This window comes from Triturus cristatus, chromosome 4_2, assembly GCF_964204655.1.
Source record: "Triturus cristatus chromosome 4_2, aTriCri1.1, whole genome shotgun sequence".
Classification (NCBI taxonomy): domain Eukaryota; kingdom Metazoa; phylum Chordata; class Amphibia; order Caudata; family Salamandridae; genus Triturus; species Triturus cristatus.
The window spans coordinates 845,534,486-845,558,810 of NC_140586.1; positions in this window are offsets into that span (position 1 = coordinate 845,534,486).

A 24,325-nucleotide genomic window follows, 5' to 3' on the forward strand; every position below is an offset into this window, starting at 1 on the left:
TACACTGCTCTCGTTGTGGGATTCTAGCCGCTGACAGCGTGCATATGTTTGCCACATGCCCTAAACTTGCTCCTCTGGTAACAGAGATTGGTGATTACCTTAGAAATATGTTGGGATTTGTGGTGGATCTTAAAACCCAAGTGATAGTTTTGGGGGTAAGCAATCAGGAAATGGTTGAACCAAATCGTATTATGTTATACACAGCTATGGCGGTGTTTAGGCTATGTTTGGCTATTGCTTGGTTAGATCAAGATCCTCCTTCAATACATAGCTGGCTGGGGAAGCTGCTAGCAATATATCGGTGGGAGATTGCAGTATACAAACGAAGGGGACATAGAACAAAAAAAATAGGGCTTGAAATCTGGGAGCCAGTAACTAGATGGATTAACGAGGATGTTGATCTAATGGCATAAGAGACCAGTTAAGCTACTCTGAAAATGTTATAATGAGTTTGGGAAGCCGTGTGGCAATTTTTTTCTTTCCTTTTCTCTTTGTTAGGTATGCAATATAAGGGCCAAGTGGGCATTAAAGTAATGTATAGCTTAACTTCTTTTGGATTAGAGGGAGGGGAGAGTGGGGGGGGTGGGATATTTAGTGAGCAGGAGAGGATAAAATGCTAAAATATGGCATTGTGCGTATTTGTATTGTATAATGTATGTTATGTTTATGTCTCCTTTGTATGATGTCTAAATAAAGATTTAAAACAAAAAAAACTAAAAAGGAAACAACAATAATCCAAAGCATCTAAACAAATGTACTTGATGCAGCAAACAAAGAACAATAAGTTTGACGATCAATACGCAAGTAATCAAAAAGCAGGAATTAAAGTTCTCCTGCATCAGCACTTCATCGGAAAAAAGCATTAGCTATCTCTATCCCTACTCAAACTCTAGAAGCGACCTTCCTAATTTAGTGTTTGAGCAATTAATTCAAAGGGAAAAGGTGGCAGTGATGAAGTCTTCCTAATAAGTCTCTCCACCATTTAGATGGGTCGAGCAGCATGAAGCCACTATCAAGGAAAGAGCAAGCTAGCACTCAGGCTCTCTCTGTCCAAGAGGCCAAGTAGGAATGGGAGTCTGTCCCTCTATTCAAGGCATCATATATTCAAACTCCTGTTAAGTAATTGTACCATAATGCTTTTCTTTCACGTACTCCACAGTAGGTACAGTCACAAAGTTATCCATGACACCGAAACTCTTCCACGGTCTTCTCCATGTACACCCCTCGCAACAATTTGTCCATGGTCCTTTCTCCTCCCATGTGAACGCACCTCATTCCACCTTATCTTTTCCAGCCCATGCTAACTGTAGCTTCTTCGTTCCTCAACTAGCTAAAGAAACAATGACTCTACTTTTTACTTACAGAACGCCGTCCACCTGTAATGCAAAACGTGAGAAAGAAACAGCCTTCTACAATTCGCATGAGAATCTAAGCATTCATTTCAGAAACAAGAACATTCAGATGTGCTATGGTTTCAGACCTACGAGTTAGGCTAAAGTAACACATGCACTGTGTTATGTGCAGCAAATGATTTCATCATTCATTAGCATTTTCAGTAGGCACGTCCACTAAATTATATTAATACGTCTATTTCAATTTTCGTAATTGGCCTATAAACATTCAAAATGCGTTTAATGTGTCAATGCGTCACATCACTCATGACCCTATATAAGTGTACCACATCATTTTACAGTGGTCACTTCATTTCTAGGCAACACTTGTCAAGATTCACATTGAATCAGTTTAGTTTTCACAAGAACATGTTAATTGGTTCACGCTTTGCTAACATCAAATTTCACTAATAGACGACATGTCTTGGCTACCAGGGAATGGGTGCAAGGATATCGTAATAATAAACTCTTAAATACACCCGAACAGGAAAATCAAGGCTGCGAAACAAGTGATCGACTTCCTAGAGCTACATATAAGTGAGGTCAATACACCAGACATGATACGCACAGGGGACTTCAACTTCAACTTACACCTAATTGGCTCATCGACAGCTGAGAAAGTGGCTATAGAAAAACTGCTATGGAATATCCCACCACAGGGGAAGAGTCTATCAGATCTGCCAACAAAAACTGGCCAGCGCCTTATAGAGGACCTCGAACACCTCAATCTTAGAGCAGTTAATGGTAGGAGTAGAGATGAGGTAATCACCCACTTCTCATCAACTAAAAACTCGACACTAGGTTAATCTTTTGTATCCCTAACCCTGTTCAACGAAATTGCTACGTTTAGTACGGGCAACAAAGCGGAACGCGCCCATCGGCCCCAGGAACTCACACTTCATAAAGATAGATGCCTAAGTTTTCAAAATCAAATGGCCCACTAGGAACAAACTTCACAATTAATCATAGGAAAATAAATTTGTCCAAGCATCGCAGGGGAGCTTCTTGCAAACTGTGACACTTTTATTTAAATCACGGAGAGGGGGCATTGAAAAAGAGAAATGGGTGAACTTTGCAACCTCAATGGCGGAGTCTTTTGCCGCCCCAATTAAACCAAGAGCACAGCCGAGCTATAACAGCACAATTAACTTTACAAAACTGCAAAAAATCAAGATAGGATCTATAAAAAAAGCAATCAATTGCATGCTGCGGCACCTCTGGCGAACCCCAACTGACATCGCGAACCTAGCTGCATTATTGGTGTAGAAAACCCAGCCAAAGCAAGCAATATGGGCAGCTAAGAGAGCCTCCGAGGACGCGGTATGGCCAAAACTACATGCAGACATTAAACAGAGCGATAGCGCAAGATTCTGGGGGGCAATACACCGATTCATCCGCCCTGCACATGAGGGATTATCATCCAACATATCAAAAGAGGACTGGGCAACCTACCTTGGGAATCACTTCCATCAAGACGAGACCTCACTGTCTACAGGAACTAGGTCGGCCGCAACTATGAGAAAAACCACACTTGTGCACCAATCCAATGACAGAAGCATAACAGTACCAGAATGGGAAGAAGGCATAATGCTGGGAGCTACACCCCCAAGTTACCATCTTCAAGCAATCAAATGACAAATAGGGAAGGTAAGAAGAGAAGGGCCACCGGCCCCAATGGAATCCCGCTGGTGCTATACAAACACGATGCAGACTACTGGGCAAAAGCACTCAGCCCTCTCGTCACTGGAATTAAGCAGACAGGCTTATTACCCCAGTTCTGAAGGACCTCGATAATTTTGTCAATCTTCAAATCAGGAGACAAAGCTCTGCCAAACAATTGCTCTTTTGGATAATGATGCAAACATTTTTGCAGGGGCTCTCCTGGATGAACTCCAGGAATGGGCCGAAGACAATTTGATTATTCCTCTTAATCAGACCGGCTTCCCTAAGACTGTCGGAACAGTAACAAATATCACGACCATGGCTCTGCTTATTGATAAGGCAGAGTATACAAAAATGCCATTACATTTATGTTACATTGATTACAGGGCTGCCTTTGACCATGGAAACCGCAACAAATTATGGGGAAAACTGGCCAATTGGGGCACTCCACAGCCATTGCTTAACCTGCTAATTAACTTGCACACTCAGGTGCCAATTACGATCCGGTAAAAAAATTCCCCGTGCGACTCGTATCCGGTCTTTTTACCGTACGAATCGTACAAGTGCCGTACGAACTGGCAATCACGATTCGCATGGTAAAAAGACCATACGAACCGCATCGGGAATGAATTCCCACACGTCCTCGGGTCAGAAATTGTGTCCGACACGTCCTCGGACGATGTACCGTACAAATGTGAAAGGTGAAGTCCGACCGAGGAATCACGATCCATCCCGTGCGTCCAATGTCACAACCGTATGGAAAAAACTCCGTCCGCACCGAACTCCCATCGCAACCATGGAGACATGTGCCCGCATACGCGCCCAACACTCCCCCCCGTACGTCCGAGACGTACCCCCGTGTATGTACACCCCCACCCGTGTATGTACACCCCAGTACGTTCGAGTCGTACCCCCACCCCTGTACGTGTCGTACCACCGTCAATGTACACCCCAGTACGTTCGAGTCGTACCCCCACCCCTGTACGTATCGTACCACCGTCAATGTACACCCCAGTACGTTCGAGTCGTACCCCCACCCCTGTACGTGTCCTACCCCCCTGAACGGACACCCCAGTACGTTCGAGTCGAACTCCCACCCCTGTACGTGTCGTACCCCCCAGTATGGACACCCCAGTACGTTCGAGTCGTACCCCCACCCTTGTACGTGTCGTCCCACCTTCTATGTACACCCCAGTACGTTCGAGTCGTACCCCCACCCCTGTACGTGTCGTACCACCGTCAATGTACACCCCAGTACGTTCGAGTCGTACCCCCACCCCTGTACGTGTCGTACCCCCCTGAACGGACACCCCAGTACGTTTGAGTCGAACTCCCACCCCTGTACGTGTCGTACCCCCCAGTATGGACACCCCAGTACGTTCGAGTCGTACCCCCACCCCTGTACGTGTCGTCCCACCTTCTATGTACACCCCAGTACGTTCGAGTCGTACCCCTACCCCTGTACGTGTCGTACCCCCCTGAATGGACACCCCAGTACGTTCGAGTCGAACTCCCACCCCTGTACGTGTCATACCCCCCAGTTTGGACACCCCAGTACGTTCGAGTCGTACCCCCACCCCTGTACGTGTCGTCCCACCTTCTATGTACACCCCAGTACGTTCGAGTCGTACCCCCACCCCTGTACGTGTCGTACCACCGTCAATGTACACCCCAGTACGTTCGCGTCGTACCCCCACCCCTGTACGTGTCGTACCCCCCAGTATGGACACCCCAGTACGTTCGAGTCGTACCCCCACCCCTGTACGTGTCGTCCCACCTTCTATGTACACCCCAGTACGTTCGAGTCGTACCCCCACCCCTGTACGTGTCGTACCACCGTCAATGTACACCCCAGTACGTTCGAGTCGTACCCCCACCCCTGTACGTGTCGTACCCCCCTGAACGGACACCCCAGTACGTTCGAGTCGAACTCACACCCCTGTACGTGTCGTACCCCCCAGTATGGACACCCCAGTACGTTCGAGTCGTACCCCCACCCCTGTACGTGTCGTCCCACCTTCTATGTACACCCCAGTACGTTCGAGTCGTACCCCTACCCCTGTACGTGTCATACCCCCCTGAATGGACACCCCAGTACGTTCGAGTCGAACTCCCACCCCTGTACGTGTCGTACCCCCCAGTATGGACACCCCAGTACGTTCGAGTCGTACCCCCACCCCTGTACGTGTCGTCCCACCTTCTATGTACACCCCAGTACGTTCGAGTCGTACCCCCACCCCTGTACGTGTCGTACCACCGTCAATGTACACCCCAGTATGTTCGAGTCGTACCCCCACCCCTGTACGTGTCGTACCCCCCAGTATGGACACCCCAGTACGTTCGAGTCGTACCCCCACCCCTGTACGTGTCGTCCCACCTTCTATGTACACCCCAGTACGTTCGAGTCGTACCCCCACCCCTGTACGTGTCGTACCACTGTCAATGTACACCCCAGTACGTTTGAGTCGTACCCCCACCCCTGTACGTGTCGTACCCCCCTGAACGGACACCCCAGTACGTTCGAGTCGAACTCCCACCCCTGTACGTGTCGTACCCCCCAGTATGGACACCCCAGTACGTTCGAGTCGTACCCCCACGCCTGTACGTGTCGTCCCACCTTCTATGTACACCCCAGTACGTTCGAGTCGTACCCCCACCCCTGTACGTGTCGTACCCCCCTGAATGGACACCCCAGTACGTTCGAGTCGAACCCCCACCCCTGTACGTGTCGTACCCCCTGAATGGACACCCCAGTACGTTCGAGTCGAACCCCCACCCCTGTACGTGTCGTACCCCCCAGTATGGACACCCCAGTACGTTCGAGTCGTACCCCCACCCCTGTACGTGTCGTCCCACCTTCTATGTACACCCCAGTACATTCGAGTCGTACCCCCACCCCTGTACGTGTCGTACCCCCCTGAATGGACACCCCAGTACTTTCGAGTCGAACCCCCACCCCTGTACGTGTCGTACCCCCCTGAATGGACACCCCAGTACGTTCGAGTCGAACCCCCACCACAACCTCTTAAGTACGGAGCGCACCCCATGCCCCAACATCACGACCGCATGTACGAGTCGTACCAAGCCACACACAAGGAAAGCACCGTACAACCAAATGGCCCATGTACACACCGTACACACGCTAAAAACGCACGTATACAACCAGGACAAAACAAAACAACACAAGAATACACCATTCGAATGGCACAAAGCCACTAAACATGTCCAACAACCACTAAAATAACACATTCACTGACCTGCAACTGCCAAAAACAAACAGAGGCCCAATACACCACCACTCCTTATAGCACACCCACCCAAACTTCAAACACAGCCACACCCACCAATGGACCAATAAAAAGGGCCCACACACACAAACCATGAGCCTTTGCAACAGACTCACTGCTGCCAGACACCACAGACCTACAGCACCATACTACAAGCTACACCACACCTTACACTTGCACACCTTCACACAACCACCTTCACAAACACCCCCTCATCACATTCACACACACACACACCTGCACAACCACACCCACACCCCCACAACCATCCTCACCCCCCCCCCATCCACACCCCTCACCATGCCCACTACCAAGAATCCAAAGTTCAGTAACCGAGAGTTGGAGGTTCTAGTCGATGAAATCCTCAGAGTCGAGCCACAGCTCTTTGGAACATTGGTCAGAAACACCAGCATGGCAGCAAAAACAGCCATGTGGCAGAGCATCATCGATGCTGTGAATGCTGTTGCGGACACCAGAAGGACCAGGCAGGAATGCCAATCCAGGTGGTACGACCTGCGGAGGAGGGTCCGAGCCAAGATGCTGGAGGAACACAACCAGGCCAACGCCACTGGAGGAGGGCCCTCCCGCAGACCCGTACACTACCAGCCCTGGGAGGAGAGGGTGATGGCCATACAGCCGGTGGAGGCAGTCGAAGGATTAGGAGGACTCCGAGACCCGGGTGAGTACACAAACAACGCACCTCACATGGGGGGCACGTCATCCACAACCAAAATCACTGACAGGCACGCAACCACCCCAACCTATCGCATGACTCAACCACACTCCATGAACACGCACATGCCACTGCCGCCACCATGCCCCATGCACCCAGCTGGACAATGTCAAGTCACAGGCCACAGAAGACACCAACACATGACACGGTAACCCGGATGGCGGGAGGGTGGGCCCCAAAAATCACATAGTGCAACTCAGAAGCAGACAACAATGCCCTCTGCCCATATGGCCTAGGTCACAGCCAGACAAACAGTGTGTACCCACACAGGAAAGACATTCCAGCAAATGGCGGACACCTTGCATCAACACATGGGGGTGAAGGCACTGTTTTGCACATGACAGCAGCTAATGAACAGCCAACATTGTGAAAGAGTGGCAGCACACACCACCACAGCAGCAGCGCACAGACACACACTACACCCAATGGGTGCCTGGAGATCAGAAACAAACGCACATCAACAAGCCAAGGGCCATTCAAAGATCTGCTAACAGTGTGTGGCCAGGAAGCTGGGCTCAGGTGACAGAGGGTGACACACAGAGGGAGGGAGAGGGGGACAGAGAGGGAGGGAGAGGGGGATAGAGAGGGAGGGAGACACAGGGACACGGACAGAGGGAGGAGGCTGACACACGGAGGGAGGGAGAGGGGGACAGAGAGGGAGGGAGACACAGGGACACGGACAGAGGGAGGAGGCTGACACACGGAGGGAGGGAGAGGGGGACAGAGAGGGAGGGAGAGGGGGACAGAGAGGGAGGGAGACACAGGGAGAGCAAATCAGCCGTGTGGTGTGTGGGAATGTCTGCTCGTCAGCAGGTAGACTGCGTGCATGTAGCCAAGGGTGGCCAGTGCCAGAACCCCCCCTCTTCTCCATGGCAAAACACAGGGCCATGTCACAACCTGTGCACGAGCACAACGACAGCTACCTGCATTATATAAGTGTGTGGATCCACTCCATGTGCACATGTACAGTGCTACACGGAAGGCGCCAATGCATGGCTCGCCACACCTGCCCACTCCACTGCTGAAGGCAGTCACACTTGACGCAGCAAGTAAGACTGTGCCACACATAGTTAAAGGGGCCAAAGTGGTGCCCAAGGGACACACCCATGCACAAGTGCACTGTGAGTGGAATGCAAGACAGATCCTAATTCCAAGAGGAAAAGTGCCAACTTTGAAACTGATGAAACATGGATGTTGCATGGTCCAAAATTAACATTGTCTCTCTCACACACAGGTCAACGTCGTGGTTCACCCCCCAACACTGGGGGGGAAGACTCACAGGACCCGGATCTGCGGGAGCCCGATCCCACCGGCAGCGACGACTCTCACCACTCTGTGGACGACCCCGACCGACCTGGCCCCTCTGGTGTCCAACCACCTGCAGCACCTGCGTCAGGTACAACTGTGCCAACCACCACCCCCACTCCTGCCACATCCCAGGAGACACCCAGGATCCCTGCCCCACCACCACCATGCAGCCAGGCTGGCCAGGAGGGACACGGTGTCCCAGGCACCCAGGAGGAGGCAGGCGACAACGCCAATGCCACCCCTCAGGGGTCTCGGAGACCCGATGTACCCACAAGGGCAGGCCAGGTGCAAGTGGGCAGGGGTGGTGGGAGTGGAGGACGGCGGAGGCGCGAGCCTGACCAGTTGGCTGGGGAACCGGTATTTGCCCATGTCCGTAACATCATGGACACATACCGGCAGGACACCACGGGCATGGCCCAGGTGGTGTCCACCCTCAATGAGATCAAGGGGACCCTCGATGAGATAAAGACCCAGCAGGCCCAGCAACATGCGGAGCAACATGCCTGTCTACTGCAACACCAACGGAGGATGGAGGACAGACAGGCTGAGCAAGTGACGGTGTTCCAGGGGATTCACGATACACTCCGTTGGATGGCCGACAACATGGGCAACCCTCCCTGTGCCAGACGGCGTAGAACATCACCACCCACAGGGAGGGATCAGGAGGAGGAGGAGACATCCGACGGAGCATCCCAAACATCGTCACGGCCTGCTGCTGAGGGTCCCCGCAGGAGGCCGGGTCGTCCACGGAAAGGACCGTGAGGGTCGGCGCTACATCACCATCTCCCAGGACACCTGGCCTGGCACCTGGCCCACTGGAGCAACAGCATCACAGCATCAAGAGACATTCTCTGCCACATGGCCCTGCTGGTCACTCTCTGACCAATGTTGACAGACTGTGGCATGGACTATGAGGATTTCCAATGGCAAGGACACCAACTCCCCTACTGAACTTTGGATTCCAAACTCCCGGAAAGCCCCTCACTTTATCCCCCCCCCCCCAAATAAAAAATCACACCATGAAGAGAAGATGCCTGCTGGTTGCATTATTACCTTACATGTGTGTTGTAAAGTCTAAACATGCCTGAGTTCCCTTTTGACTTCAACCATCCACACCCTGGGGCCTGAGTCTGGCACAGGACACACGGGTCACAGTGTATTAGGCAAGACAGACATGGAGCACCATACACACCCGTGATGGGCCCAACCAGCTGAGGGGGTGGCCGCACAACCGTGCTGACAGACACATTGAGTACAGCAACAGTCATGCGCAGATGTCAGGGATCATGTGGAGTGTCCTGGGGGGCACCCAGGTATGTGTAGACAGGTGGCAGAACCATGTCCTGCAAGCCTGAGTCCTGTGGATGCAGAGAATGGGGGCCTGGCCAACGTTGGATGCATGGGGATGGCACATGTCACAATACCCACACAGTCATGGACATCATGCCCAATACACAGTCTCAGCCCACACACACAGCTTGCATCTTGCTACTCGACACATCGACACATAGCCACTATCCGGGAAAACCATGCCAGACATGCTGGATGCACCGTGGCAACACACCAGCATTGACTGAGAAGAGGCACCTTGGAGGCATAGGGACACCTTTATTAGTCATGTTTGCGGGATTGCAGAGGCAACTTGAAGTACACATGAACACATCTTGTGGAGGAACATGTGGGTCCAACACTGGCACCCCCCTTCTGCAGCACAAATGCGTGTTAGCCATGGAACTGGCACACAATTGTCGGCTAACAGCTAAACACCCACAGCTGCTCACGGCGAGCCTGCCATACACCATAGATCCGCTGATGTGGAAGTCCCACACCATGTCAAGCCAATGCTAACCGTATGTGTCCGAGGGCAGTGTCACACACATTGATGCCATCATCACAATCCACCATCCCATCACTGATGACTGTCAACCAGTCAGGCCATCTATTCAGGTGTACACAGCTGCATGTCGTGTCCCATGGTGATGCTACATGGCTGCAGAGGAACCAAACATCGACAGGGGCAGTGTGCATACATCGTGAACAACTGCCACACCCAATACACCCCTGATGCATCCCTTACCCTATGGAGACTTCCAAACGTGTCCGTGCCTGTAACGCTGAGTCAGCCCACGATGACGTGTCCATGAGGAATAGCAGTGCCACAACAATGCAACCAGCAGACGGCATGCGCAAGTACCTGGGGAAGAGAGACACACAAGAAGTCAGCCACAAAAAGCACAGCCACTTGCATGTGCATTTACTCGACACATGTATGGATGACAATATGCTAGGTCACAATTATGACTGGGGAAATACAACCATCACTGCCACCATCACTCCAGTGACACACCCACACACACCCTCTGACTCACGTGCCATACATGCAGGTGGAGACACACATCACAACACATGCCACACGGGGACCATTGCGTGCACACTCAGACACTGGTACTCACCACTAAGCAAAGAAGTCGCGTATGAGCCGAGTCCGGATGTCCTCTTGCGGCTCCACATCCTCCACATCACTAGCCCCATTGCCAAGCCCTTCGTCCTCCACGGGTGGATGGTCCTCGTCATGTTGATCCAGGATGAGTGGCACAGCTCTCTCAACTGCCATGTTGTGCAGCATGCAGCAGACCATGAAGATTTTGCAGACCTTCGCAGGGGCATATGGGAGCGCGCCGCCGGTCTTGTGGAGGCACCGAAATCGGCTCTTCAGCAGGCCAAACGTCCTCTCTATCACTCGCCTTGTCCGGCCATGGGCGGTGTTGTAGCGGAGCTGGGCTGGCGTGATGGGGTTGCGGAGAGGTGTGAGCAGCCAAGGCATGTTGGGATAGCCAGCGTTCCCTACATGGGAAGCACATGGACATGGTTAGTACTGGTGAAGCGGTCGTGCTGGTAGGCTATGCAAAATACAGGACAGACAGAGTGTACCCACCAACAACACATGCTCTTTCGTTGCGCAGCTGCATCATCATTTCAGGCATCCTGCTACGCCTCATGATGTAGGCATCGTGTGCTGATCCTGGAAAACGAGCACAGACATGTGAAATCACCATGTTGGACTGACACACCACAAGGGCATTGATGGAGTGGTAGTGCTTCAGATTGCGGTACGCTACCTCCCGTGCGTGTGGTGGTACCAAAGCTACATGTGTCCCATCTATGGACCCAATGACATGGGGCATCCCTCCCAGGGCATAGAATCCACGCTTGACCGCAGTCAACTGTTCAGGGGTTGGGAACTTGATGAAGTCATCCAGGTGAATCAACATGGCCTCTAAGAAATCATGCAGCACACGGCAGAACATGCTCTGGGACATGCCACCAACATGAGCTATGGTATATTGAAAGGTACCCGTGGCAAGAAAATGTAGGGCAGCCATTACCTTCAGCTGGGGTGTCAGTGCCGTAGGATACCTGTGCTGCGGTTGCAGGTGTGGTGCCAGTCTCGCCGTCAACTCCAGAATCAACGGTTGGGTGAAGCGGTAGAGCCGGATGCTGTCATTCTCCTGCATGGCAGCCAAGTCCGGAATTGGTCGTGCAAGAGGCGGCGCTCTGCAGTAATTAGGAAGTGACAAGGAAGAGTGAGTGCACTACGACAACAATTCATATGTATTGAGCACATGTAAATCTGTCAATACACATATGCCACATAGGGAGTCAGGTATGTGCTACATGCCCAGGACACGTATGGCTGCCAGGTGACACTCCTACCAAGACCCAGCTACACACGGAGAGTGAGAACCTCCCCATGCCATGCCATGGGAATAGCTGTGTCCCAGTGCAAGTGAACAGCCAGACGCAAGACAGGAGTGACATACGCCCACACATAAGCAGAAGTAGGATGCCGATTGCAGAGACTGTTAGCGGGACAGTAGAGCCACAGGTCACATGACATTACACTAGGACAGCCCACACACCTTGCCATGAAGGTGCACATGTCATGACTCACCACACATTCATTGTGAGGATGCAGACATGTCCTTGTCACGCTACTCCGTGTCCCATGCATACATGTGCACCTCACATCCGATACCACATGTGGCATGGTGTGCGGAACAGTGTGCAATGTCATTCTACACACAGACACATGTTGGTTGCTGCAACAGCTGCAGCTTTAGAGGGTGCTCCAACATCAACCTGATGGGAAACCCCCACACATACATGACATGGTCACATTGTGCACCGTGGGTAGTGACAAGGCAGGTGTGGTAACCCCTGTACCGGGCATCAGGGGACACTTCCGTGTGTTGGTGTCCGTGCCATGGCAGTGACGCTCACCCCAAGTGTGCAGTACGACATGCACACATGTCAAAGGAGTCAAGGGCATGCCTGGCACACATTGCACCGTCACACAGTACATCTGTACACATCTCATCATACATCTGGTGCCTTCTCCACTCAGGAGTAATGTTCCACATCACAGCCTGTCACACCTGTGCCCCACACATGTAGTAATGCACAGACGATGCCTTGATGTCCATTCATGGACAAGTATGTCTATCCATGGACAAGTATGTCCGCCCTCTTCCTACCTGTGTGACGCCTATCACCACTGTGATGTGTGAAAACCGCTGTACTGCTGCTAAGAGGGCCTGTGTACGTTCCCATATCACTATGGGAGTGCTGCCGTATGTGTACCCATCGTGATGGCGAGCGTACAGGCATTTGTACGGTCCGTACCACAACGAGTACGCATACGCGAGGACACCCAGAGTGATAGGGAGTGTACAGGCGTGTGTACGGCCCGTACCACTACGAGTACGCATACGCGAGGACACCCAGAGTGATAGGGAGCGTACAGGCGTGTGTACGGCCCGTACCACTACGAGTACGCATACGCGAGGACACCCAGAGTGATAGGGAGCGTACAGGCGTGTGTACGGCCCGTACCACTACGAGTACGCATACGCGAGGACACCCATAGTGGTAGGGCCGTACACACGCCTGTACGCTCCCTATCACTCTGGGTGTCCTCGCGTATGCGTACTCGTAGTGGTACGGGCCGTACACGTGCCTGTACGCTCCCTATCACTCTGGGTGTCCTCGCGTATGCGTACTCGTAGTGGTACGGGCCGTACACGCGCCTGTACGCTCCCTATCACTCTGGGTGTCCTCGCGTATGCGTACTCGTAGTGGTACGGGCCGTACACGCGCCTGTACGCTCCCTATCACTCTGGGTGTCCTCGCGTATGCGTACTCGTAGTGATAGTGAGCGTACATGCGTGTGTACGGCCCGTACCACTACGAGTACGCATACGCGAGGACACCCAGAGTGATAGTGAACGTAGGCACGCGTGTACGGGCCGTTGCAATGCATTTGGGGTGCCCTAGGGCCCCGGAACGCACCGTACCTGTGTGTGAAGCTCCAAATTACATAGGGGACACATGAGGGACAAGTATTAAGGCCTACATGCATGCTGGTTGTCATGGAGACCAAGTTCAAATTTCGATTTTGTTCTGGAAGGTGCACAGCAGAAGTCAGTTGGAATTCTTCTACTTTGTTGCAATGTGTTTGTGGGGCTGACATCATGCAGGAGAATGAAACCGATAGAGAACCCACAGACTGCTAGGTTTGAAGGGATTGGAGGAAACATAGGATGCTAATGTGAGTGACCAATCACTCTGTACTCCTGTGCATGAGATGGGCCAGCAAGGCAGATATAAGGCAGCCAGGTCCCATGAGGGAGCACTTGCCTGCACATCTCTGTATTCCACGACCCAGCTGCTGCTACTGATTCCCTGGAACCATGTCAAGGGCTGTGGAGAGGTCACAGCCATTCACCCTTGAGGAGAACATGGCTTTGGTGGATGTGATCCTCCCACGGTACCCCATGCTGTATGGGCGACCAGGTTATCAGGTGAGTGCAGTGTCCACTGCCACAGACTGTGTCCCTTTTTTGTGACTGTGACTTCTGCCATTGTGTCCAGGTGTGACACACATGCTATGTACTGTAGGAGGGGTCCCAGGGGGGGGAATGCCTGATGTCTCCCAGCAGTGCCCAGAGACAGGAGGGGTGTGTGCAGAGTCCTCCCAGCAGTGCCCTGAGACAGGAGGGGTGGGTGCAGAGTCCTCCCAGCAGTGCCCTGAGACAGGAGGGGTGGGTGCAGAGTCCTCCCAGCAGAGCCCTGAGACAGGAGGGGTGTGTGCAGAGTCCTCCCAGCAGTGCCCTGAGACAGGAGGGGTGGGGGCCTATCACTCCCAGCAGTGCCCTGAGACAGGAGGGGTGGGGGCCTATCACTCCCAGCAGTGCCCTGAGACAGGAGGGGTGGGTGCAGAGTCCTCCCAGCAGTGCCCTGAGACAGGAGGGGTGGGTGCAGAGTCCTCCCAGCAGTGCCCTGAGACAGGAGGGGTGGGTGCAGAGTCCTCCCAGCAGAGCCCTGAGACAGGAGGGGTGTGTGCAGAGTCCTCCCAGCAGTGCCCTGAGACAGGAGGGGTGGGGGCCTATCACTCCCAGCAGTGCCCTGAGACAGGAAGGGTGTGTGCAGAGTACCCCCAGCAGTGCCCTGAGACAGGAGGGGTGTGTGCAGAGTACCCCCAGCAGTGCCCTGAGACAGGAGGGGTGTGTGCAGAGTCCTCCCAGCAGAGCCCTGAGACAGGAGGGGTGGGTGCAGAGTACTCCCAGCAGTGCCCAGAGACAGGAGGGGTGGGTGTGATGCACAGTGTGAGCCTGGCTCATTGATTGTGTAGTTGCCCTCATTCCACCTGTGTCCTTTCAATGGCACGTACTGCTTTTGGCCTTCCCCCAGAGGATCATGTCCCTATGACAAAGGTGCAATGCGTTGGATGCATACTATGCCTTGTTGTAAACAGCAAATGTGTTCTGATCTGTGTCCCTGTGACATGTGCCAGGTGTATTGATGTAGTGTCACTTGTCCATCCTCACAGGTAGACGCCTCTGCCAAGGAGAAGATATGGCTGGACGCCGTCAGCGCCGTGAGGAGTGCGGATGGTCGGAAGCGGCGCCTGCCCCAGGTGAGGAAACGCTGGCAGGATATCCGGTGCTGGACGCGGAGGATCGCACGGGTCCTGCTGGGGGACTCACCTGAGAGCCATAAGAACCGCGGGCGCCGCCGTCTCTCCCACATCCAGAAACGTGTGCTGGCGGTGGTCTTTCCTGACTTGGACAGGCGCCTACAGGAGATGCAGCAGCCGGAAGGGGGTAGGTACATGTGTGTGTTTGTTGTGTTTCACCAGCATTTGTAAGTGCACTGTTCCATGGATACACTTCCAGGGTTTATGGTGCTGTGCAGATCCTGTTCCCCACAGTATTGCAGTGCTCTCCTGCCTCCCTTCCCCTCCTTGCAATGTGTTCCCTGGTCTGTGTGTAGTCACTCCATCACAAGGTTATGTAGCCTGACACCTTCTCCAAGTGTACAATGCCTGCAGCATCATGTGTGGGGGTGGTGTGTAACAGGTTTTGTGACCTTACCTGTGCCCTGTCCAGTTCTGGACTTGTGGGTTCCATGTCAGTTGGCACTAATGCTGAGTCCAGACATGGGAGTTAATCTCTCGAGTGCCAGGCCTTCCAGCAGGCATGTCCCATGTGGTGGCCTGTGACATGATGTGCATGATTGTGCGTTAGGCATAGTGCAGGGATGTTAGCGTGTGTTGCAGTCATTCCCATTCAGGAGCATGGAGTTGTGTGGCCACTACTGTCCCCAGGGGCATATTTTCCTAGGTATCATGTGTGTAATCCGAGAATGTCGACAATCTCTTTGTCTACAGCATAGGTTGTGCTCTGTGCCATTGTCCCCTGGCAACATGTATATTGACGTGAGATGTATTACAAGTGTCCACTGTACAGCCTGACCTGATTTTCCTATTACATACTCACGGTGGCCATTGCCTTTGTGTCTTGTTGCAATCATCTGATGCTGCCCATTTGTACATGATAATTTACACAGCCGCACCTTGGGTAGTTTGTGTGCAATATTGAAGTTTTGCATCCCATGTGTATTTCACCCTGACTAAGAGATGTAAGTGCTTCCTGTGTCTCCACAGATTTGTCTCATGTAGGGGGTGGGTGGTGCGGGCATGGCCTACATGTCAAGACTTGTCATCTCCTTGCTAGGACTGGCCAGTGTGTGATGTTTGTCTGGACATACACTCAAGGTGCATTGTGCCAGTCAGGGTGGGCATGTTTTCAGTATAACCTATGCTGCATGTGCCTCTAGTTCCTGGATGTGGTCCCTGCTCATCCCAATTTCCTGCCACGCTGTGTGGTGCAGATGCAGTGCTGGATTGTCCCCAGGGCCTTGCTCCTCAGTCAAAATTCCATATCATCTCATTTGCTATTGTGTCATGCTCTCCATGGATTTTCAATGGCATGGTGGGTCAAAAAACTGTGTCTTGCATGCCCTACATATGTACCTTGTTATGTAGATGTAACTCTTCCTTTGTTTCAGGCTATGCACTGTAACCTACGTAGATTTGACTCATGTGACATATGTATACAGGTGTATGATAACTTTCTGTCCCTTCACCCTGCCCACAGCATCGTCGGGGGACACGGAGGGAGACATGGACACAGACGGCGCGGAGGGACCGAGCACCAGTGCCAGCGGTGACATCGGGGCTGGCACTTCGAGTGGGACAGAGGCGGTGGAGAGTGAACCCGGGGACCTGTCGACTGGCACAACAGACTATGAAGCTGACGGGTCCGAGGATGATCACTCCGAGTGGGCGGTGGCTGCACAACCATCTGACAGCAGCCCTACATCTGGCACCGCCCCCTTCATTGGCATCAGCCGCCTCCCACGTGCTCGTGTCCCTTCCCAACGTGCCCGGTCACCACATGTCTCCTTCCTGCCAGGCACCGCACCCCCTGCCCCTGTCTCCACTGCTGCCGCCAATGCTGAGTCTGTGGACATCCAGCGGCAGTTGCAGATTGGTCAGACTGCGATCCTTAATGTCCTCCATGGCCACAGCCAGGTCCTCAACAACATGGAGGCATACTTGGAGGGCATTCATTCATCGCAGGCTGACCAACGCAACTTGCTGAGGTCCATAGACTCCACACTGACTGCAGCAGTGGGTCTCCTGCAGCGCTACGTCCCACCCCCTACCCCTGCTCCTTCCACAATTCCCACTCCCATGCCTGTCCCACATACACCCAGACGTCAGCATGCACCCACCACAACAGACACAGGCACCACACCAGCAGGGAATGTCCGCCGCACACCTCCTGACACGCACACACAGGGTGCAGTAGGCACACCCACTGGGTCAGGGGGCAAACGTGTGACACGCAGCCAGAGTGGGAGTCCGCATTCCACCCAATCCACTCCCTCCAAATCCCCTCCCCTCAGCTCTCCTGGCCACATCTCCCCCAAACACTCCTTCATGGCCGCTCTGTCCCTGAGCCCCACAGTGACGCCACCACGCAAGCGGTCAAGGAAGTCCTCGTCAGGGTGGTTGAGTCCCCCCCCCCTGTCCACACCCTCCCCCAGTGGCGCTGCGACCCATCCCTCTGACCCCCCCCCCCCCTCCTTGGGGCCTGTGGTTCCTTCGGGTGCAGGGGAGTCCCTGGAGGACCTTGCTAAGGTGTGCAGCGAGATCCTGGCCTCCGCCTTTGGCCCTGCCCCACCCCCTGTGGTGGAGTCCTCCATCCCTGCACCCACGACGCCTACCCTTCACCCTCCTGTCCCTGCGGTGCCTGTTTCTTCCCCCCCACATGATGCCCTCACCCCTGTGGAAGACAATGGATTGTAACTGTGCAGGCAAGCTAGGGGACACGCATCCCACTGTGTCCCCCATCCAGCTGGGACTCCTGGACTGCCCTATGGCCTTTGTTAATATTGGACTTACGTCATTCTAGTTTTTTGCTCATGCTGAATGAAGCTATTTATTTTTTACCCTTGGAACATTCCTGCATTGCTGGCATTGCTGTTGGTGGGGCTGCTACATGGTTGTGGGTGTTGGTCATGTGTTGGGTGTGTGGGAAATGTAGTAGTGTGCTGCTCATAGGGGGGACCCTGGGATCTGTGTGACTCACACGGTGTTAGCTACCTTTCTCCATTCATGTAAGCAGTTGCTGCATGTTGCAATTGTCCCAAGGTGTATTCCTTCCTCTGTGTACCCTGACTTCTTCCCTGCAGGGTGTCCCCTGACTTTAGCACAGAGCTGTGTGTCCATTAGCTGGGTGTGTGACCTAGTCCTTCACCTTTGCACATGCATGCTGAGCGATGTCTCCACCTGCATCATTCGTGGCATCCTTGGTAGTCATTGGACTTGTGTATGTGGCCTATTGACATGACTTCATGTGTACATGTTTTCTTTTCTGCGCTATGCATGCGTATACTCACAGCCTCGCACACATGTGGTACATGTACTGCAGGGTCTTTGTGCACCTGACTGACATTTGTGGGCATGGTATCTGTGACTACTCCACCCTTTGCGTTCCATGGGCACTGCTGGGAGTGATGGGCACTGTGAGAAGTTGGCCTGGTATATGATGCTCACTAGTTAAAGTGATCACCTTGTACCATGCCAAGCAACCCTTATGGTGTGGTTGTAAGTCAACCTTTTCGGACTAGCTGCCCTAGTGGTAGCGTAGGCTAAGCAGTCTTTGAGGCTAAACTCGTGAAGCGTGTTAAGCCAGCTGTTTTACCAAATGTAACCCCCTTTTATACCAATGAAAGGACACCACACAGATATATATTCAAAATATATATGTATTTATTTCTCAAAGTAACCCCTAGTCTCTTTATGAGCACAGGAGCACAAATCGTCAAACAAGATTACAGTAGAATACACAGAAGTTGCACTTTATATGGATAGGCCCTGGTGGCCGCTCAAACCATATACTAAAATAGTGGTATAAGTACCACGAACAGGAAAGGGAAAAGGCCTAGGGCCTCTAGAATCGCTAGGCCTACAAGGAGCTAACTTCAGTTAGTGACCAGGAGGTCCACGGGTGGCGTGTGCAGAGCAAATAGTCACACGCGTGCTCCCATAGGTTTCAATGGGTGCGTAAAAAGTACAAAGTTACTGCAAAGAGGATCTTCCGGATGGACTAGGAACTCAAGATTTGGAACACAGGCACTAGAGATGTAATACTACACTTGGGCACAGGTGTGCCAGCTTTACCTCACCCACAGGAAGCGGGTGCATAGGCCTCGAAGTGCGTCGGGTTTCTTCTATCTGTTCCGTGGAGCCTGAAGACAAAGATGCTGCAGGCGGTCGGTCCGGGAGAGATGCAGTGGATCCAAGAGTGGATCGGGGATGTTGAAGATCTGTAAGCAGAGGGGACAGTGTTCACAGTCACTAGCCAGTGACCAGCGTGGCACCAGGTGGGTACCAGGCAATGTCGGGTGCAAACAGGAAGAAAGGTGTAGCTTGTCTCTGCAGCCACGTGGTCCCTGGAGGTCGACGACGTCCAGGAGTCGGTTCACGAGCTGTCCCACGTAGGCTCTCGCTGTCGGCGGTGTCGGCGACTTGATCGAAGCAAACAAGCCTTGGCAAAAGCAATTGTTGTAGGAGATGAAATAAGCTGATGGTTCTGACCAGCAAGGTCAGAAGGATTGCTCCTTTGGAGGGGAGCAAGGGCCAGTCTGGAGCAACCAGACCAGCGGTGTATTTCGTAGAGTTCGTCGCCAAGATGGCTACTAGCCAGCGGGCCAGCAACCGGTTAGGCGCGTCGAGTGGCAAAATGCAGAAGGGCCCCACGCAGATCGTGGAGATGCTGGAGGGCTCACCTTTGGTGCAGATGCTGCTCGAGGGTTGGGCTTCTCAGATCCCAAAGCACAACTTGGAGGGAGCCTCGGTTGTTGCACTTGTCAGCTTGTCGTGGTCGTTTCAAGATGGCTGGCTCCACGTGTCTCGGTGCCTCCACGGGTCTCCTCTTTTCAGGGACTGTGAATCGGGCGGTGAGAGGTCTGGAGGTCCAGGTCTTGTCAGTCTCTGGGCTCGGGCTCCGGCGGGAGGCGGCGGCAAAGCAGACGTTGATTCGCTGGATGGTGCTTGCGTTAGCAAGGTGGTCACTCCCTGACCACAGGGGAGATTGGCTTCAGTCCTCTGTGCAGCAGAGCGTCGAAGTTCCCGTCTTCTTCTTAGTTTTAAGTTGATTCCAGGATGTCTGAAGTCTTAGGACACAGCTCCTACCTTTAAGCGGATTCTAGGGGCCGGACTACCTGCTAGGTCCCTCCCTATGGGTGGGACCAGGAAGGGGGGTGGTTACACCCCCAATCCTTTGTCCAGCTCGCCCCAGGCCCGGGACTGGTGTGCCCCAGGACCGGTTTGAACTGGCATATGCACCGAGGCCCCTTGTGAGCCACAGGCATGTCTGGTTTCTTTCAAGCCCTACCTGACCAATACACAAAATCCTGTCTGGGGTGGTGCATGCACCTCCCCTGGCAGGAAACCCTTTGTCCACACCTCCCAAGCTGGAAGGACTCCCAGCAGCAGGAGGGCAGACTTGTGTCTGTGGTGGCAGCATCCATTTTGTGGAGCTGAGGCTATGTCTGATTTTACCCGGGTTTCAGGTACTGTACATGTCGTGTCCCTCTAGAAGGGTGGAATGCTAACCCCGTCGCCAGAATTGGCGAGGGGTTAGTATTCCAATTCGTATGACACCTTACTCGACATGTTTTGATAAAGCCAAACCAAAGATAGCATTTAACCGCGAGGTTCATAATGCACTTAAGAGTATATGGTATGACGATATCTGGAAACAGTAGAAGGAAGTTGTTCCGACCACTGCAGACAGGCTCAGCTCATGCCAGAGCACCATCTCACATGGAACCAAGCACTCTGCCTTCAGGATTGTTAAGGCCTGCCATAGGAGTGACTTATAGGTTACCAGGTGTCCCATTTAAGGTTAGGTATAGGTATACTACACCTTAGTAAGAGGTGATTACACCAACTTACCCCAGCTGAGTGATCAGCCAGTTGTGTCAAATTGTTAGGCCAAGCCTGGGGTGGCATAATACATGCTTCAGCCCCTGGCAGGCCTTGGGTACACCAATGCCCTGGGTACCTAGTGTACACTGGTACAGGGGCTGACAGGGTGATCCAACCAATTGGGTATGTACCTAGGGTACATGGAGTCCATTTTAAAGAGAGAACAGCCAGGCTGAGATCCTGAATAGCAGGATCTCAGGCCAACTAAGTCGAAATACCAGCTAGACACTAGGCAAAAATTTGGGGGTAACCATAGTCAGATATCCACCTTCCTACACAACCCCCCCCAAACGAAGGGAGATAAGGCTGACCTTGACCAGGTAAGCCTATATTGCCCAAGTGGCCATATAAGGAGGAACCAGCACTGGCATGGTTACCCCCTGTCTCATGGTCCACTAAGCAATCCCTCACCCTAAGGGTATCAGAGGGTCTCCACCATAGGTAATCTCTACCTTTGGTGTGTCTTGGCAAAGTAAAAGGCTGGTGTTGAGATGGAGTACTGAAGTGAGTGTCCTCAAAGTGAGGCCTCACCTTCCTCCAATCCCCCTCCACCATGGATGCCTTTCTTTCCTTAACTGAGTTGCACTGTGCTCTCAGGGTCAGCCTCTGGCTACCTAAAGCTGGAGGCTGGGTCCCTTTTGTGGGCTTACTGGAGGGACAGGTCAGGTCTGGGGCCCTAAGGTCCCATGTTTGCCTGTACCCAACAGAATCCCTCTGGGGGAGGTCCCTAACTACCTGTAAAGGAGATCCCTCAGGAATGTTTTTACCCATCACCTGACTAGGGCTACTAGCCAGGCAATCCTCATTCTTTTGATGGGGGGGTTCTTGTGGACAGGGGCCCTCTTGGGGTCCACTGGCCTCCCTGACCTCTGCAGCCCTGGGCTGACTGAGGCAGGGTAGAGAGAGGCAGGCTACCTGCACCAGACTGGGTCCCACCTTGGAAGGGGCCACTGACATCAGAGGCTCTGCCAGGCCAGGCCTGGCTACCTCTGGGGCAGTTCCTTCACAAGGGGTGAGGTCAGCTCCCTGAGGAGGCTGACTTTTTCCTAATGTCTGGGGAGAGGGAGACTTTTCTTCCTCCCCACTACTCTCTGTTTGTGTGGAGTGATCCATAGTTTCAGGCTTCACTACACCTATGTCAGTCTGAGTATAGGCTGAGACCATTACAGCCTTGCCAACCTTTTCAGGGGGGCACTCAGTTTGTGTTTGAGCTGTGACTGTCACAGCTCTGCCAGTCTCTACAGGGAAGTCTGTCTGTGCCTGGGCTGTGGCTACCACCGCCCTTCCAACCTTTCCAGGGAGGAAATCTATTTGGACAGGGGTTGTGAATGGCACAACCCCACTACCCTTTTGTGAAAGGCCTACCATTTTAGAATGGGTGTCTTGTTCAACTCCAGCCCAAGCTGAGAGTTCTAAGTCATTCCCCAGTAAGCAGTCTACAGGCAAGGTTGGGGACACTGCCACCCTTTTAGGGCCAGTGACACCTCCCCAGCTGAGACATACCTCTGCTATGGGATGACTGTTCTGTTTGCCATCAATGTTGGTCACCTGGTAGGAGAAACCAGGCAAAAGCTGCTCAGAGGGAACTAGCCAATGGGCCACCATTGTGATGCTAGCTCCAGTGTCTCTGTAGGCCTCAGCTTTTGTACCATTGATGTAGGGCTCCTGTCTGTACCTACCCAAAGTGTTGGGACAGGCAGTGAAGTTGGCAAACCCCATGCCACCATCACAGACAAGAGTATCTGCTGCAGGGGAATTGGCTAAGCCAGGGTCCCCCTGTGTTCCCCAAGTAAACCCACCCAAATTTTTGGGGGCACTCCCACCACCTGGGGGATTACTGCTGACAGTAATAGGTGGTGTGACAGGAGTAATTGGAGGAACAGTTTTGTTTGTAGCCCTTGGGCAACTGCTGTCAGTTTTCCAATGCCCAGGAGTTTTACACTCATGAAAGTAAGGCTTTTTACCTGTGGTAGAGGAGGGAGCTTGGGACCCACCACCCTGTGTGGAGTTTTGGGGCCCTGAGGAAGATTTCTCTTTTGCCTTATCCCCTCCCTTCTCTTGAGGTTTGGTGGTATCTTTCTTTTGGTCACCACCCTGATTCTTAGGCCTGATCCTGGTCCTGACCCATTTATCTGCCCTCTTTCCCAATTCTTGGGGAGAGGTCAAATCTGAGTCTACCAGGTGTTGATGGAGGAGCTGGTTTTGACAGTTACTTAAAATCTGTTCTCTCATCATCAAATTGTACAATCCTGTATAATCAGATACCTTACTTCCCAGCAACCAACCCTCCAAAGCCTTAGTGGCACATTCAACATATTCAGACCAGTCCTGAGTCTGTGTCTTTTGGGTGTCTCTGAACATTAACCTGTACTGTTCAGTGGTTAAGCCTAACCCATCAACCAGAACACTCTTCAGGACTCTGTAGTTTCTGACATCCTCTTCTCTAACAGTGAGGAGTCTGTCTCTGCCTCTTCCTTCAAAGAAGAGCCAGAGGATTGCTGCCCACTGGTCTTCAGGAACCTGCTATACTTTGCAGGCTCTCTCAAGAGCAGTTATCCATTTGTGGATGTCATCCCCACTTTTGTAGGGGGGCACAACCTTAGACAGGTTCCTATTATCAAAGACCCTATCTTTGTCCTTAGGGACAATGCTGCCACCAGTGGGTATAGACCCACTCTCTCTAGGTTGCCTAGCCTTCCTCAGTTTTTCTTCCATCAGGGCTACTTCTAGCTCCTGCTTCCTGATCCTCAGCTGGGCTTCCTGCATTCTGGCCTCGTGTTCCCTCCTCTGAGGGGTGGTCATCCTTTTCCTGGAGTGACCTTGAGAGCCTCTAGAGCCATGGGAAGCATTGGAGTCACCTGAGCGATTCCTTTGCCTCCCAAGCCCTGTGTTAAGTCCACTGGGGAGATCCAATGGGGTAAACCCACTGTCAATCCCCAATAGCCTTAGTTTAGCTGGGCCAAGTATAACACTTGGCACTGGGCTAGTTCTCCCTTCATCCTCACTACTTTCTGTATCCTCACCACTTTCCTCCCCTGTA